Source organism: Papaver somniferum, chromosome 2 (genome assembly GCF_003573695.1).
Source record: "Papaver somniferum cultivar HN1 chromosome 2, ASM357369v1, whole genome shotgun sequence".
NCBI classification, from domain to species: domain Eukaryota; kingdom Viridiplantae; phylum Streptophyta; class Magnoliopsida; order Ranunculales; family Papaveraceae; genus Papaver; species Papaver somniferum.
Window position 1 is genome coordinate 72378464 of NC_039359.1, and position 17862 is coordinate 72396325.

The following is a 17862-nucleotide window of genomic DNA, read 5'->3' on the forward strand; positions in this document are numbered from 1 at the left end:
ACAAAATAAACCATACCATGTATGTTAAGACCAGTCACATTATCCCAACAATTCTCAGCCATTGAGTCTCTCTAAAATTTCCTCAAATCTCGAATAAAAAATTCTGCAGGTGAGAAACAAGTTTCCCGCCAAAATTCAGTTTCAAATGAGGAAGATGGTGGTTGCCCCCTATCCAGAGTATGGGCGCCTTTAACAGCTGGGGTGCCCGGGGGTGCCCCGAGCAACTTTTCGAGCCGGATTTTCCAAAAATACCTACAAACACATAAAACACCATAATAAGTACGAAATCGAGTACCAACAATACACAACATTGAGGACAAATTAGACACATTTTTGTGTCTATCAGTAACAAGCTAGGTTTTCGATCTAAGGGTTGAAAGATATTAGCTTGAATTCAATCAGGTTTTCATCTAACAGTGAATATTGAATGCTTTGTTACTAAGCTAACATTGATTGCAAACCCTGATTTGTAAGACTATATAAGGGAGAACTCTAGAAACTGGGAAACCTAATCCCCACACCATACGTGTGACACTAGTTGTACTAGCTAGAGTCGATTCTCATTTAACCCTAGGTTTCTTCTTGTAAACCAGTTTAAAGACTTGAAGACTTCATTGGGATTGTGAAGCCAGACCGATACTACTTTCTCGTAGTTGTGTGATCTGATCTTGCATATTCTATCGTACGAGTACAATCGTAAAGATTGTCTTGAGATTGATATCTCCAATAGACAAGATATAAAATTAATCACAAACATATTTGTCTCATCGTTTGTGATTCCACAATATCTTTTTTCGCCGCGTCGATTAAGATTATTGTGAGGTGATTGATAATTTTAGGCTGTTCTTCGGGAATATAAGTCCGGGTTATCAATTGATTCCTGTTCACCTTGATTTATCAAAATAGGGAACAAAACTCGTAGGTATTTCTTTGGGAGAAAGATTTATCTATTACTTTAGACTTTTCTGTGCGATACAAATTTGTTTATTAAAGTCTTCGACTTTGGGTCGTAGAAACTCTTAGTTGTGGATGAGATCAGCTAAGGGAATCAAGTGCGTAGTATCCTGCTGGGATCAGAGACGTAAGGATCGCAACTATACCTTGGATCAGTGTGAGATTGATTGGGGTTCAACTACAGTCCATACCGAAGTTAGTTGGCAGTAGGCTAGTGTTTGTGGCGGCTTAATACAATGTGTGTTCAATCTGGACTAGGTCCGGGGGTTTTTCTGCATTTGCGGTTTCCTCTGTTCCGCATTATATTTTGTTATATAATTGAAATATCACAGGTTGTGCGTTAGTTCAATCAATTAGAATATCCGACCGTTGGTTGTTGATTTACATTGATTGACACTTGGATATTGATCTTTGGTACCATCCAAGTTATCTCTCCTCTATTTAATCAGACTCGCAGATTTCTATTTTGCTTGAGTAAGGATTAAATTGATAGATCGAGATATTATAACTCTTTGATATACTTTATTAAGATTGAGTCTAGTTGATTTTCTTGAAAGTATATTGGAGTTAGTCCATACAGATTGCTAAGCGAAATATTGGGTGTGGTTGTTGTATCCCCGCTTTTTCACCCTCATTTAGGTTTATGTAACTGTACCTGTACACCATGTTGGCTCAACAATAGTTAACCAAGGTTAGCCATATGAATACACTCATATCAACCTTATTCATCTTAACTAGTTCAAATGACTCAAATGAAACTAGCTAAAGAGTTGTTCAATTGCTACATTCTTATAGAAGTATTCAAGAACATAATTGAAGCAAAATCGGTTTGATTCACTCGAATCAATTCATGAACATTATAGCCACGGTTTTCAGACAATGCATTCCTTGATATATTAATGTATTAGTTCATGAGCCAACCGATTTTAGAACTTTAACCACTCAAGTATGCAAACGGTTACGCATACTTAAGTAGTCGTTCTGAGTTTGGGTTCGCCAGTATGCAAGCGGGTACACATACGTACTTAGTACACTTCCAAATCCCAGCAGAAATTTCGGGACCTATACCTTAAGAAATTATTCGTACCGGTATGTGTACTTGGTACACGGAATTTCACAACTTCAAGTATGCATACAGGTATGCATACTTTAGTTCCGGTCATGGATCACATACATGCAAGAATGCACAATATGTTTATAATCCAATGATGGTTAAGTATTCTAAACTCTTATTTCAATCATTGAAACTTTCTTAGAGGATGACAATATCCGTTTTCACACACTATTAGCATCAAATTAATTTTCAAGTTATTGAAATAATCATAATCGAAACATTCAAAGTTTACACCAAATGATTGTATCACACAAATCATATAAGATGTTACTCGGCGATTTTCACACGATCAAGATGAACTTGGTCGAAGCGAAAGCTTGCCAACACATATTCCGAGAAATATGTAAGCGAGTTAAACTCAGCTCGAAATCTCAAAAATGTGTATAATAGAAAACTATATCGTAACACGACTTATGTATCAATATAGGAGATAGAGTAGAAATGGATTTTCCAAGTGATAGATGAGTTTCAGTCTTCACATACCTTTTTGTTGATGAAGTTCCACAAACTCTCCTTAGCAGTTCTTCGTATTCAATGATGAATGTCGTGAAGTCTAATGCTCAAGTACACAATCTATCCTAGTCCGAGACATCTATAAGTAGACTATAAATCAAGACTTATAATTTTGATCACTAACATTGACAAACAAGCTCGAGATAGCAACGCTTGCGAGTTCGACCAATCAGTGCTCTAACAATCTCCCTCTTTGTTAATTTTAGTGACAAAACTATCAATACATAGGGATTACAAAATAAATAAATTTTATAGCTTCTCATCCAAATGCTTGATCTCCTTGGTTCTTCAACATTACTCGAAATCTTCGTCACTTCCAAGTAATCCAATGATTCCAAATGTGTTCAACTCCGCATCATTGTTGTTAAAGATCCGTAGCAATAACAATGAGAAGACACTTGCTCCCAATCATTGTTATACAGTGTCATAGTATTATTATACAACATCAAAGTTCAATTGTATCACAACTTTGACAACAATATTATGGTGATATGTATTTGTAGTGTGAACTACACATTAATTCTCCCCCTTTTTGTCAATATAAATTGGCAAAGGTACGAAAACTAGTGGGATCCTCAAGAAATTTTCATAGAGATACTTCATGACCAAAAGAGAACAACATACCAACTTGTTTAGATGCCATCATATAGCCTAAGATAAATGCATTCATCAAGGAGTTTATAAAGATACAAGATAACCCCTACAATATTCCACAGCCGCACTCCCCACAAAGATTTGGCAATTAAGCACAAGTTCAGTTAAGAAATCTACCCCATAAATATCATTCCCGAAATAACAACAAGAGCGACCTTACTTTTACAAGAAAATAAGGATTTGACAGAAAGACACCAGGATACCTGACATAAATTCAACTACTGAAACAAATGCAGAATTGAAATAACACTTAAACTGTAATTCCAAACTAAATTTCCCAACGGATCGAGATAAGTGCAGGGGCAAGAGTTTAGGAAGGACTAATGAACCAAAAAAACACCAATAGACTTTCGTAAGTGTTGAAAAGTAGCAGTATCTAATGGTTTGGTGAGAATGTCATCCAGGCACAAATTCCATATTTATAATATCATTTTCATATAGATCTCGAATAAAATGATACCTTATATCAATGTGCTTAGTTCTTGAGTGCTCAACGGGATTCTCAGTGATTCGAATCGCGCTCGAGTTGTCATAAAAGATCTTCATTATTCCAGTATCAATTCCGTAATCAACAAGCATTTGTTTCATCCAGAGAAGTTGAGTACAACATGAGCCTACAACAATATATTCTGCTTCACATATAAACAAATATTTTGAATTTTGTTTCTTACTATACCAAGCCACAAGATTCAGTCCTACATAGTAGAAACCCTCTGATGTACTTTTTCTGTCTTCCACACATCCTTCCCAATCAACATTTGAATAGGCGGAAAGATCAGTGTTAGTATCAAAAGTGTAAGATAGACCGTACCCTACAATGTGATTGACGTATCGTATGATCCTTTTTGCGGATGTAAGATGATATTCCTTTGGATTCGACTAAAACCTAGCACAACAACCAACACTAAAATCAATATCAGGTCTAGTAGTTGTAAGATATAAAAGACTTCCAATGATAGATCGATAGAGTTTTTGATCCATATTTACACCTTTCTCATCTCGATGTAGTTTACCGGTGGTAAGCATAGGAGTCAGTTTTGGAGTTGACTTATCAAGACCAAATCTAGTGACAAGATTTCTTGCATATTTTTCCTGAGATAAGTAAATTACATCCTTATGTTGTTGAATTTTTAAACCCCAAAAGAATTTTAATTCACCAACATTGCTCAATTGATCATTTCAAACTCCTTGCCAAGAGATACTTGAAAATCTTTTGCAAGTTTCTCAGATGTTGATCCGTAGATGATATCATCTATATAGACTTGAGAAATAACAAAATCTTTCCCACTCCGTTTGGTAAACAACTTTTCATCAGCTCCACCTCTCGAAAAACCTTTCCTAAGAAGGGAAGTAGTCAGTTTTTCGAAACAGGCACGAGGTGCTTGTTTTAACCCATATAATGCCTTACTAAGTATGAGGACATGATATGCGAAATCAGGTTTTCGAATCCCTTAAGTTGAGAGACATAGACTTCTTCCTTTAAATTTCCATTTAGGAAAGAGGATTTAATGTCCATTTGAAACATCTTAACCTTAATAAAACAAGCATGAGCTAATAGTAGCCGAATGGACTCAAGGCGTTCCACGGGAACAAAGGTTTCGTCAAAGTCGATTCCTTCAATCTGTGAATATCCCTGAGCGAGAAGTCTAGCTTTGTTTCTGACAATGGTGCCAAATTCATCAGACTTGTTCTTGAATATCCATTTAGTACCAACAATATTGGTATTGGGGGGACAAGGTACGAGCTTCCATACATCTTGTCTTTGGAACTAATTTAACTCTTCATGAATTGCATTCACCCAAAATGGATTGCTAAGAGCTTCATCAATATTTCTAGATTCTACTTGTGATAGATAACATCCAAAATTATAAATATTTTGAATTTGTCCTCTCGTCTTAGCCGTAGAATCCCCCCACCAATAATACTGTTAATATCATGGTTTCTTTGAACCTAGAGATGCCGTGCAGGGGCACGTTCTTTTTTAACAGGAACAACCTGACTAGGTCTCTTCTCCTCATCACTAGAAACATCAGGATCATCAATTGTTGGAATACCTTCTACTGATTCTGGAATTTCTTTGACGGTTGGAGGCAATTCAGCCGGAGAATCATCATGACGAAAATTTCTTAGCTAATCAATGATAACATTTGCAAATTACATCATGACTTGGGTTCTGATATTAAATACCCGGAAACTACGACTACCAGAAGCATAGCCAAGAAAAGTACCTTCATCGCTTTTCGAGTCAAATTTTCCTTTATGTTCACGGTACCATAACTCATATGGAGTGTTTAAGGTCTTTGACCTTAAGCAAGATGTAAAAACCGCGTCTCCCCAAAACTTCAACGGTAAGTTTTTGTTATGGAGCATCACTCTTGCCATTTCCTGAATGTTTTTATTCTTTCTTTCTGCAACTCCATTAGCTTGTGGAGTAATAGGTGGAGAGTATTGTTGAATAATCCCCATAGAGTCACAGTATTCAAATATTTTAGTGTCTTTGAATTCCATGCCACGATCGCTTCTAATTTTCTTTAATTTGCGAGACCCTGTTCATTCTGGATTTTATTACAATAATCTTGAATTCACTGAGGGTTTCATTCTTGTGAGCCAAAAACACTACCCAAGTGAATCTGGTGTAATCATCTACCATAACCGAAGCATATTTCTTTCCAGCCATAGTAGGTTGTTGAATTAAGCCGAAGAGATCCATATGAATTAAATCAAGTGCGGCTTTAGTGAGAATATCTCGAGATGATTTGTGTGAAACTTTCGTTTGTTTACCCTTTTGACAGGCACCACATACACCTTCAATCTTAGCATTGACTTTGGGAACACCTCTAACAAGTTCTTTGTTTATGATCTTAGTTAGAAGATGATAATTGATGTGACCAAAACGCTCATGACAAAGATGTGTAGATTCCACCTTAGTCAAATTGCAACAATTAATAAACTGAGCATCCAACAGATAACAGTTATTTTTGCCACGTGATCCTTGAAAAATCACTTTTCCAGATTTGTCTACAATGCTACATCCATTAACATGGAAGACAACTTTATGTCCCTTGTCACAGATTTGACTAACAGAAAGAAGATTAACAGTCATATCTTTAACGTATACTACATCATGAATTTCAGGAACACCAGGTAATTTGACCGTCCCCTTCTTGCTTATGTAGAAACAACTCCCATCACCGAATGTTACTGGACCACCATCAAAGTCGCTCGTATTGATAAACCACGAGAGATCTCCAGTCATGTGCCTGCTACGTCCACTATCAAGAAACCTTTGAAAGGGTGATGTTGATTTTAGAGCAAAAGCTCCCATACTAGCATTACTAACCCAATTAGTCTTTCCTGTTAGCATTGTTTGTCTTTTAAGAGCGGACAAAAGTTGTACAACATTCTTGTGAATATTATGTGCAACATTTACTCTTTTTCTAAAAGACAAACGTACTGATAATAGTGATCAAGAGAACTACAAAACATACATGTACCAACATATTTATTCTTGTTCGAAGAATTCTGAGCACTTTCAGTTTTCACAAAGCCCAAACCTTGCTTATCACCTGACATACGGCAATTCTTCAATGAAGAATTAGAGGAGTTACTCAAATCCATTGAAGATAATTTTACAGGTTTCAAATCCTTAAGTTTTGCAATTTCTAAAACAAGATCAGAATTGATCCGGATTTTTTCATCCAACTTCTTTTGGAGATTAACAACCTCTTCATAGCATTCTCGAAGCTCAGAATTTTTTATATAAAACTCGCAATGAAGTCCATCAATTTTCCTCATCAAACGATATTTATTTAGACAAAGATTATTGATGAATTTTTTTAACTTAGGATTATCAACCATATCGATGGTTTCTAGAACACACTCGAAGTTGAGATTATCCTTTTCTGGTGAAACGTTTTTAGAGACAGAATCATCCATACTCAGATCGCTACAAACACAGACTTATAAGGTCTTAAATGTGTTTGCTTGCTCTGATACCAACTGAAAAAGCAGGGGGTCTAACAACCACACCCAACAATTCGTTTGGAAATCTGAATAGACAAACTCCAATATACTTTCAAGAGAATCAACTAGACAGTTAGACTCAATCTAGATAAAAGTATATCAAAGAGTTTGTATCTCTATTTCTCAATTCAATCTGCAATCAACAAGTAGGAATTTGCGAGCCCAATTGAATATAAGAGAAATAACTTGAACGATACCAAAGACCAATGTTCAAGGATCAATCAATTTCAATCAACAACCAAAGGTTGTATTTTCCAATTGATCGATTCTATGCACAACCTGTGATATTTCAATCATATAAGAAAATATAATGCAGAAAAGAAATAAAACAGACACCAGAATTTTGTTAACGAGGAAACCGCAAATGCAGAAAAACCCCGGGACCTAGTCCAGATTTGAACACCACACTGTATTAAGCCTCTACAGACATTAGCCTACTACCAATGAACTTCAGACTGGACTGTAGTTGAACCCTAATCAATCTCATACTGATTCAAGGTACAATTGCTCTCCTTACATCTCTGATCCCAGCAGGATACTACACACTTTATTTCCTTATCTGATCTCACCCACAACCAAGAGTTGCTACGAACCAAAGTCAAAGACTTGATAAACAAATCTGTCTCATGCAGAAAAGTCTATAGAAATAGATAAATCTGTCTCCCACAGAAATACATACAAGTTTTGTTCCGTATTTTGATAAATCAAGGTGAACATAAACCAATTGATATACTGGACTTATATTCCCGAAGAACAGCCTAGAAATATCAATCACCTCACAATAATCTTAATCGTATGGTAGAGAAACAAGATATTGTGGAATCACAAACTATGAGACGAAGATGTGTGTGACTACTTTTTTATCTTGCCTATCGGAGATGAAATCTCGAGCCGATCTTAAAGAAAATTGTACTCAAACACGATAGAAACAACAAGATCAGATCATGCAACTACAGAGAAAATAGTTGGGTCTGACTTCACAATCCCAATGAAGTCTTCAAGTCGTTAACCTACAGGGTTTCGTTAAAAAGCTAAGTTTAAAGGAGAATCGACTCTAGCTTATGCAACTAGTATCACACAGGAGGTATAGGGATTAAGTTTCCCAATTGCTAGAGTTCTTCTTTATATAGTTTTCAAATCAGGGTTTGCAATCTAAGTTACCTTGGTAACAAAGCATTCAATATTCACCGTTAGATGAACCTTATTAGATTCAAGATAATATATTTCAACTGTTATATCGAACTTAGCTTGTTATACACAAATGAAATGTACCCTCATTAAGGTTTATGTAATCGTACCTAAACGTGTACACCATGTTGGCTCAACAATTGTTAACCAAGGTTAGACATATGAATACTCTCATATCAACCTTATTCATCTTAACTATAACTAGTTCAAATAACTCAAATGAAACTAGTTAGAGCCACAGTTTTCAAAGAAGTATACAAGAACATAATCACTCGAATCAATTCATGAACATTATAGCCACGGTTTTCAAAGAAAGCATTCCTTAATATATAAATGTATTAGTTCATCAGCTAACCGATTTTAGAACTTTACCCACTCACGTATGCAAACGGGTACGCATACTTAAGAAGCCGGTCTGAGTTTGGGTTCGCCAGTATGCAAACCTGTACCCATACTTAGTACACTTCCAAATCCCAACAGAAATTCCCGGACCTATACCTTACGCAAGTATGCGTACATGTATGTGTACTTGATACACGGAATTTCACAAGTTCAAGTACGCATACGAGTATGCATTTTTAGTTCCGGTCATGGATCACATACATGCAAGAATGCACAATATGTTTATAATCCAATGATGGTTAAGTATTCTAAACTATTATTTCAATCATTGAAACTTTCTTAGAGGATGAAAACAACCATTTTCACACACTATTAGCATCAAAGCAATTTTCAACTTATTGAAATAATCATAATCGAAACATTCCAAGTTTACACCAAATGGTTGTATCACACAAATCATATAAGATGTTACTCGACGATTTTCACATGATCAAGATGAACTTGGTCGAAGCGAAAACTTGCCAACACATATTCTGAGAAATATGTAAGCGAGTTAAACTCAGCTCGAAATCTCAAATGTGTATAATAGAAACTATATCGTAACACAACTTACGTCTCAATATAGGAGATATAGAAGAAATAGACTTTCCAAGTGATAGATGAGTTTCAGTCTCCACATACCTTTTTGTTGATGAATTTCCACAAGCTCTCCTTAATAGTTCTTTGTCTTCAATGATGAATGCCGTGAAGTCTAATGTTCAACTACACAATCTATCCTAGTCCGAGATATCTATAAGTAGACTAGAAATCAAGTTTTATAGTTTTTATCACTAACATTGACAAACAAGCTTGATATATCAACGCTTGCGAGTTCGACCGAGCAGTGCTCTAACAATTACCATGATAAAATAAAAAATATATCAAATAATAAATCTCCAGGTGAAAAGACTGCGAAAGATTTACCCTCTTCGATAAATCTTTTAGCTTATTACCGCAAAATGTAGTCGTTTGATTAATGAGATAATCAGGAAGTTTGTGAGAATTTGAGATTGTTTCCATCATGTTCATCTTTAAGGTATTTACTAGTGTTTTATGTGGATAACAAAATCCACATATGTATCCAAAGGTCCAAATTCACGTGTGAAATTGTACAGCCCAAGTTCAATAGTTGGAATAATCTAGAATGTATGTAACTTCGCTAGTATACTCTTTGTGTACAACCGGATCATGGAGGATTTGTATTCATTAGTTGAGCTCTAATAGAACGATATATACTTTATTATGATTGTGTATATATTTTATAATTAATTACAAATGTATATTGGCACCAACTAAGGTGTTCAACTCCATCCTTCCTCGAAAAAATCACGTGGAAATCTAAAAAACTACTAGCGGTGGCTGATTCGATGATTTACTCAAGTAAGTCCGTGAAAAGAACTAGTTACTCTGAAGTGGAGCTAGGCCTGATGAAAAACCTAAAAACATTATATATATAAAAAAAGCATACAACAAGTCCATAAAACGCTAGGTCTAGTGTTCCATGAAGCGAAAAGGTGGACTTCTATCATGTAAACGCGTTCAACAAACTCAGGGAAAACCACCAGTCGCATAGGATGAAACACAACGTCAACATGCGCACGAGGGTGTTTCTACTGACTCCGATAATGACTATGAAGTGGATTGGAACATCCTTGCAACTTAGAACCTCATGTCTTGGCGCTAACACCGAAAAAGATAGCGCATCTCGAGGCAGCCATAAAGTGGTACTCCCTCCGTCCCAAATATATACGCAGAAAAGTGAATTTCTCTTAGAATAAGAAATTTTATTGATTTCTTACATTTTTATCCTCTTTCATGTTTTATCCTTTATACAATTTCCAACATTAGAAACAAAACTTAATTATGGTGGTAGCTATCTATGATAAATAAGGATAATATATGAAAAAACTCATCTTAGAATTGAAAATCCGTCTATCCAGTGGGACTATAATTTTTTACAACTCCGCCTATATATTGGGGACGGAGGGAGTATAAGCGATGTTACTAGAACGTCTGTATTTCATTTCTATGCAAATGGTGAAAGAGAAGGCGGCACATCCAACACCAGTTATTAGAGAATCATAAATGTAACTACCGACATAGTTGTATATTTTCTATACAGACATAATCAGTGGCAGACAAAGTTAAACCAAAAAACATGAGAGAAATAATTTCCCTTAATGCAGAAGTAAGTTACAACCTTCCTCCACTAGCATGGAGTGAGAAGTCTATGTATAGGATTTTGCGGACAAGACATTCATAATTCTATAGTGTTAGGACTAGAATACTAAGTTATATGCATGAGTTGCACAAAGGAGTGAGCCTAGGTCTAAGTCTGGAACTAGATATCCCAAATATTATGCAGTTATTATTTGGTATCCACATTATTTCCTTATTTATCTTCAACTATAGTTTCGTAAGTTTAGAGGGAAAAACTAGATGGATGGTGACATGCTCCTTGCAAATCTTATGTTAAGATTATTTTTCATAAGTCGCTTCTGCTCTTCAAATACCATGGTTTTCTCTGATGGTTGTTCCCCAGCTATTGCTTTGAATTTGAAGAGACTTGGTATGACATTTTTCCAGGTTTCCTTGTTTTATATACGCGAAGATGTCCTTTTGATTTTCACATTTTACGTCTTTTAGGGAGTTGTGTCCCGGAAATCTTCCCATTGATTCATTCTTTGTTCGCGCTGATCTTGATCCTGATTCTATTTCTCTTTACTGCTCGATGATTATTACTACAAGTATTTGTTCTTCGTTATCTTGTTGCATGTTAAGTGTGAAAAAGCGGGGTTCTAACAACCACACCCAATATTTCGGTTAGCAATCTTTATGGACAAACTCAAATATAATTGCAAGAGAATCAACTAGACAATCAGACTCAATCAATGGAAATATATCCAAGAGTTTGTATATCGATTTCTCAATTCAATCCGCAATCAAACAAATGAGAATTTGCGAGCCCGATTGAGTATAAGAAATAACTTGGACGGTGTCAAAAACTAATATCCAAGTCTCAATCAATTTAATCAACAACCAAAGGTTGGATACACAATTGATTGAACTTACGCACAACCTATGATATTTCAATTATATAAACAAATATAATGCGGAAAAGAAATAACACAGACACCAGAAGTTTTGTTAACGAGGAAACCGCAAATGAAAAAAAACCCCGGGACCTAGTCCAGATTTGAACACCACATTGTATTAAGCCTCTATAGACACTAGCCTACTCCAAGTTAACTTCGGACTGGAATGTATTTGAGCACTAACTAATCTCACACTGATCAAGGTACAGTTGCGCTCCTTACGTCTCTGAATCCCAGCAGGACTCTACGCACTTGATTCCCTTAGCTGATCTCACCCACAACTAAGAGTTGCGACGACCTAAAGTCAAAGACTTGATAAACCAATCTGTCTCACATAGAAAAGTCTATTGAATAGATAAATCCGTCTCCCGCAGATAAACCTACGATTTTTGTTCCGTCTTTTGATAAATCAAGGTGAACATGAACCAATTGATATAACAGACTTATATTTCCGAAGAACAGCCTAGAACTATCAACCACCTCACAATAATCTTAATTGCATGCTAGCGAAACAAGATATACTGGAATCATAAACAATGAGACGAAGATGTTTGTGACTACTTTTTATCTTGCCTATCGGGGATTAAATCTCGAGCAAATATTAGAGAATATAATACTCAATTGCGATACAAACAGCCAGATCAGAACACACAACTACAGAGAAAATAGTTGGGTCTGGCTTCACAATCCCAATGAAGTCTTCAAGTCGTTAACCTACAGGATTTCGTGAAAAACCTAAGGTTAAAGGAGAACCGACTCTAGTCGCATCTAGTATCACACATGAGGTATGGGGATTAGGTTTCATAGTTTCTAGAGTTTTCCTTTATATAGTCTTCAAATCAGGGTTTACAATCAATGCTACCTTGGTATCAAAGCATTCAACATTCACCGTTAGATGAAAACCTAATTAGACTCAAACTAATATCTTTCAACCGTTAGATCGAACTTAGATTGTTACACACAAATCAAAATTGACTTCATTCAGATATGAGTAACCGTACTTAAACGTGCACACCTTGTTGGCTCAACAATAGTTAACCGAAGTTAGCCACTTTCATATCAACCATATTCATCTTAACCATAACTAGTTCAAATGACTCAAATGAAACTAGTTCTAGAGTTGCTCAATTGTTTATATTCTCATAGAAGTATACAATAAACAATTGAAGCAAAATCGATTTTGATTCACTCGAATCAAGTCATGAACATTATAGCCACGGTTTGCAAAAGATTGCATTCCTTATTATATAAATATATTAATTCATGAAAAAACCGATTTTTGAACATTATCCACTTAGATATGCATACGGGTATGCGTACCTAAATGGCTGGACTAAGTTTGGGTTTCGCCAGTACGCGAACTGGTACTGTTTGAGGGTAAAAACTGGTTCTGCTGTTTTTTGGTAAATTTGGGGTGTGTTAATGAGAAACGAATTCAAACCCTAAACAAATGAACTGCGCGGGAGTACTTTTAGATTCGAGAGATCAATCTGTAAGACTCTGTCCTAAACCAAGAAATGGTCGTTCCAGATTCAATTCGGTCACAAAGTGCAGGAGAAGGGTTGATCTTAAGGAGGGAAGCGGAGAAGGTGTTTGAGATCAGGACGTTGAATTATGAAAGTGTGGTTGTTTTATGACTTGTATCCGAAAAATGGTTTCTGGCTACTTGTGTTGATAACACTTGTGTTCTCCTCTTGTCGAAATAGATTGAAAACATATTTATACAAGTCACTGAGCGCACCCTGATCTCACAGGAAGTGGAGGAAGTTAACTAATGGAGAAGTGGAGTTGTGCGGAAGGTAATGATCATCGTGTTTCTGTTATGAGGGAAGACTGATCAAATGTTCACCCACCACTCTCATTACTGTAAACCGTCCGTCTTTCCTGACATTTTCTCGTAACGGGCGCGTTGCACGCAGCACGCTGTAAACCTCCAGACCAATACCCTAGTGAGCATCCCCCAGTTTGTGACATGTTTGATGTCTCGAGTAAGTGGGTCGATTCATGGGACTCTTTGCTGAAAGCAGCACGTAGTGCTTATAGTTCAAATAATAAATTATTTAAAAAACCGATATTTATAAAGCATTGCTTATAATCGATGTATGTGAAGCATCGCTTTCGAATAAGCAGCTGAAAATAATTGATGTGCTAAAAGCATCATTGTTTTTTGAGCTCGATCGAATCAGTCACGAATAAAGCATCTTAAAAGCAGCACGTCCGGCCCTCTTTGGGTATTCGTTTGAGAACCATATGGGCGAGCTATCACTTGGTCGATCACTCCCTGTGGGGAAGAGATGGCCGGTGATCACAATGCTACGTTGTCAGATTTCTGAAAACAAATCTACACTATCCAACTAGGCTGGCGAAGTTGGATGAACGAGATGATTTGCGGCAGTTGTACATTGCCGTTGTCGTATTTAAGGTTTGGAAGCCGTGCGGCCATACCTGTTTTGATTAGTCGAATCAAAGCGCTGGGCGCTAATTCGAACATGCCGATTGGCCATGTGCAAAGACGAACCACCGGTATGCACGCTGACATCTCTCCGCCGTCTAAAATTATATCTAAGCCACTCAAATCGGCTGGCGAAGATGAGTTGCCACGATCAATTTGCGACAGAAATGTGTTTCCGCAAAGCGTTTTTTAGGGTTTTTGAACAACGCGTTCACCCTACTTTGGGACGGCGATTTGATGCGCTTTTGTCTTGCTATGAGCAAGTCGAACGACCACATGTGGAGTTGGTTCGGTGGTGAACGCGTTGGCATCTCCTTGATCGTTTGAAACACGATCTAAGCCGTCCAACTAGGCTGGCGAAGTTGGACGAACACGATTGATTTGCGGCAGTTGTATAACGCCGCTTATTCAATTTAGGGTTTTAAAGACTGCGCGATCACCCTTCTTTGGGCGTGTGATTCAACGCGTTTCTGGTTTGCAGTGGGCAGGTTGATCGACCAAGAATGTACACTAGTAAAAAAATGATGTTCGGTGACAGTTAAAAACTGTTACTGTATTACTTCGGTAACAGTTTTAGTTTGTTATGCGGTGTTACTAAATCCCCTGTTACAGAAAGATTATAAAACCTGTTACATAATGACTATTGAAAAATGACTCATAAATTCCAAAACTGTCACTGTTAGTAATTTTTGGTAACAGTTTATTCAATATATTTTACTGAATAATTGCTACGGTAACTGTTTTTCGTAAAATTGTTGTTATTATTTGAGTAAGCGTAATAGTTTTTATGAAAATTGTCATAAAAAATAGTAACAATTTTTAGTGAAACTACCACCACCTTCACCACTAGCGCCGCCACCACCTCCACCACCAGCATCGCCGCAACGATATCCACCATGCCCTCCACCGTTCCACAACCACAAGTTGGACTTCTTGAACTTGAAATATATATTCTATAAAATTACTCTTCACAGGATTCGACCTTGAGACCTATTACACCTAACTATAACTCCTGAATCACTATTCCACGCTTTGTTTTTGGTTAATGTTATCCATATAAAATACTTATTCTCATTAAAAAATAAACTATTGAACTCCACCACAACCTTCGCTACCTCCACCTTCGTTGTCGCCGCCCAACTACAACACATTTATATTGTAGTATTTCTATATATCGTACTACTTCTTTATTATTTTTTATTAGGTTTGAATTTCTATTAAACCTTAGATAAACATCCATGCGACCCATGGCTAAGATAAGTGCATGAAATTAAATCAACAAGTAAATTATGACATGTCGGTCTAGGAGCTAGGTAATCTTTTTGAAATGGATTTCCATATAACTAGTTATGTAGATAAATAGTAACAGTTGTTTAATAGAAATGTCACGACAAGGTCAACTATGGTGACATATTAAATCTGTTACAGTAATATGGGTATATGGTAACAGTTGGTCTAAAAAGTGTCACGATAATGTCAACTATGGTGACATATTAGATGTGTTACAGTAGCATGGGTATATAGTAACAGTGAGTCTAAATAAATGTCACGATAATGTCAATAATGGTAACATATTAAATCTGTTAAAGTAACAAAGGTATATAGTAACACTTATTATAAAAACTGTTACAGTATATAACCTAGATGACACTATGTAACAGTTCTTACAAAAACTGTTACCATTATTTAACAACCTCACATTTTGTAACAGGTAATTTACGAACTGTAACCTTATAAAAGCTTGAACTGTTACTGAATGTCACTTTTCTACCAGTGGTAGTTGGGTCATTGGTGATCACGCTAGTACCTTTTCGATCATTCGAGGGAAAATCTAAGCCATCCAACTAGGATGGCGAAGTTGGACGGATGTGATTCATTTGAGACCGCTTTGGTCGGTCTTAGCTCGTTTGAGCTCTTCTTAAACAGCGGGATCACCCATGTTAGGGTTGATCGTTCGAAGCTCTACGGATGTATTAGGTGAAAACCGTTCGTCTAGGGAGTTAGTGGGCCCGCCTGTGGTCATCGTGATGATTGCCTAATTCTGTTAGGAGCAGGCTAGGCCTATTGAATCACGCGGCCAAATCGTGCGGCCGTGATTATTTTTGAGACTGATATTAACAGTCTAGATTTTCCTTAAGGAATTTAAGCGTGTTCATTCGAGCTAACTTAAAAGCGCGTCGATACAAAATTCTCTTTGTCAGAGAGTGATGCAGCCTTTGTGAGTACTTCCATGAAGATCTCAATACTAACACTTCAGGAGATTCATGCTACTGTATTGAGAGCGAACATTCAATCGTCATGTCATGTCAATATTGAGAGTTCGGCTGGGAACATAGCGTAGGAAAATACTAGGCAAGTCATGCATTAGTGAATAATGCTGGTGGAAGGTAAAATTCACAGAATATTTTGGGATTGTTGTTGCACGCACCATTCTAAGTAAATTTCATATATACAGATATATTGAATTGCTCAATACATATATGATCGAAGAGGCTTAAGCACTCATTTCTTTTAAATGGCTTATGTTCCTTTGCAGGATGACAACGCATTAAATACAGGGTTTACGATTTTATCCCTTGAACTAAAAACCACCATAAACAGGTACGCATACCTTCCAAACTCAGCAAAAATTCTCGGACCTGAACCTTACGCCAGTACGCGTACCGGTACGCATACCAGGTTCCCAGACTTTCTCAAAACCAACTAGTACGCATACGGGTATGCATACCATGGTTCCCGAACTTGGATTAGATATATGAAACTATGCTTATCCAATTGTTATGGACTCCATTTCAATCATTGAAACATTCTTGGAAGACGAATATAGCTGTCTCACACAAACTATAAGCTTCAAAGCAATTTTCAAGTGATCGAGTGATCAATACGAAACATTCCGAGTCTACATCAAATGATTGTCTCACACAAATCATGTAAGATATTACCAGGTGATTTTCACATGATCATCTTTTGACTTTCATCAAGAATAAGAACTTGGTTAAAGCGAAAGATTTCCAACACATATTTCGAGAAATATGTAAGCGAGTTAAACTCACCTCCAAATATCAAATGTGTATAATCGAAGTCCATATAGCTATACGAATTTTGTCTCAAATAGGATATAAAGTAGTTAGACTTTTGAGTGATAGATGAGTTAATGTCTCCACATACCTTTTGTTTATGAAGTTCCACAAGCTCCCCTTAGTAGTTCTTCGTCTTCAATCGATGAACGTCGTGAAGTCTAATGCTCAACTATACTTTCTATCATAATCCGAGACTTAGCTATAAGTAGACTAGAAATCAAGACTTATAGTTTTGGCAACTAAGCTTGACAACAAGCTTGAGATAACAATGCTTGCGAGTTCGACCGAGCAGTGCTCTAATAAAGTGGATTTAGTTTTTCTCAATTTTTTCAAGTTTTTTCATCTTCTTTTCTCTATACCAATTTTTTACCTTTTTTTTTAACGATTTTTTTATGAGATTACAGGTGT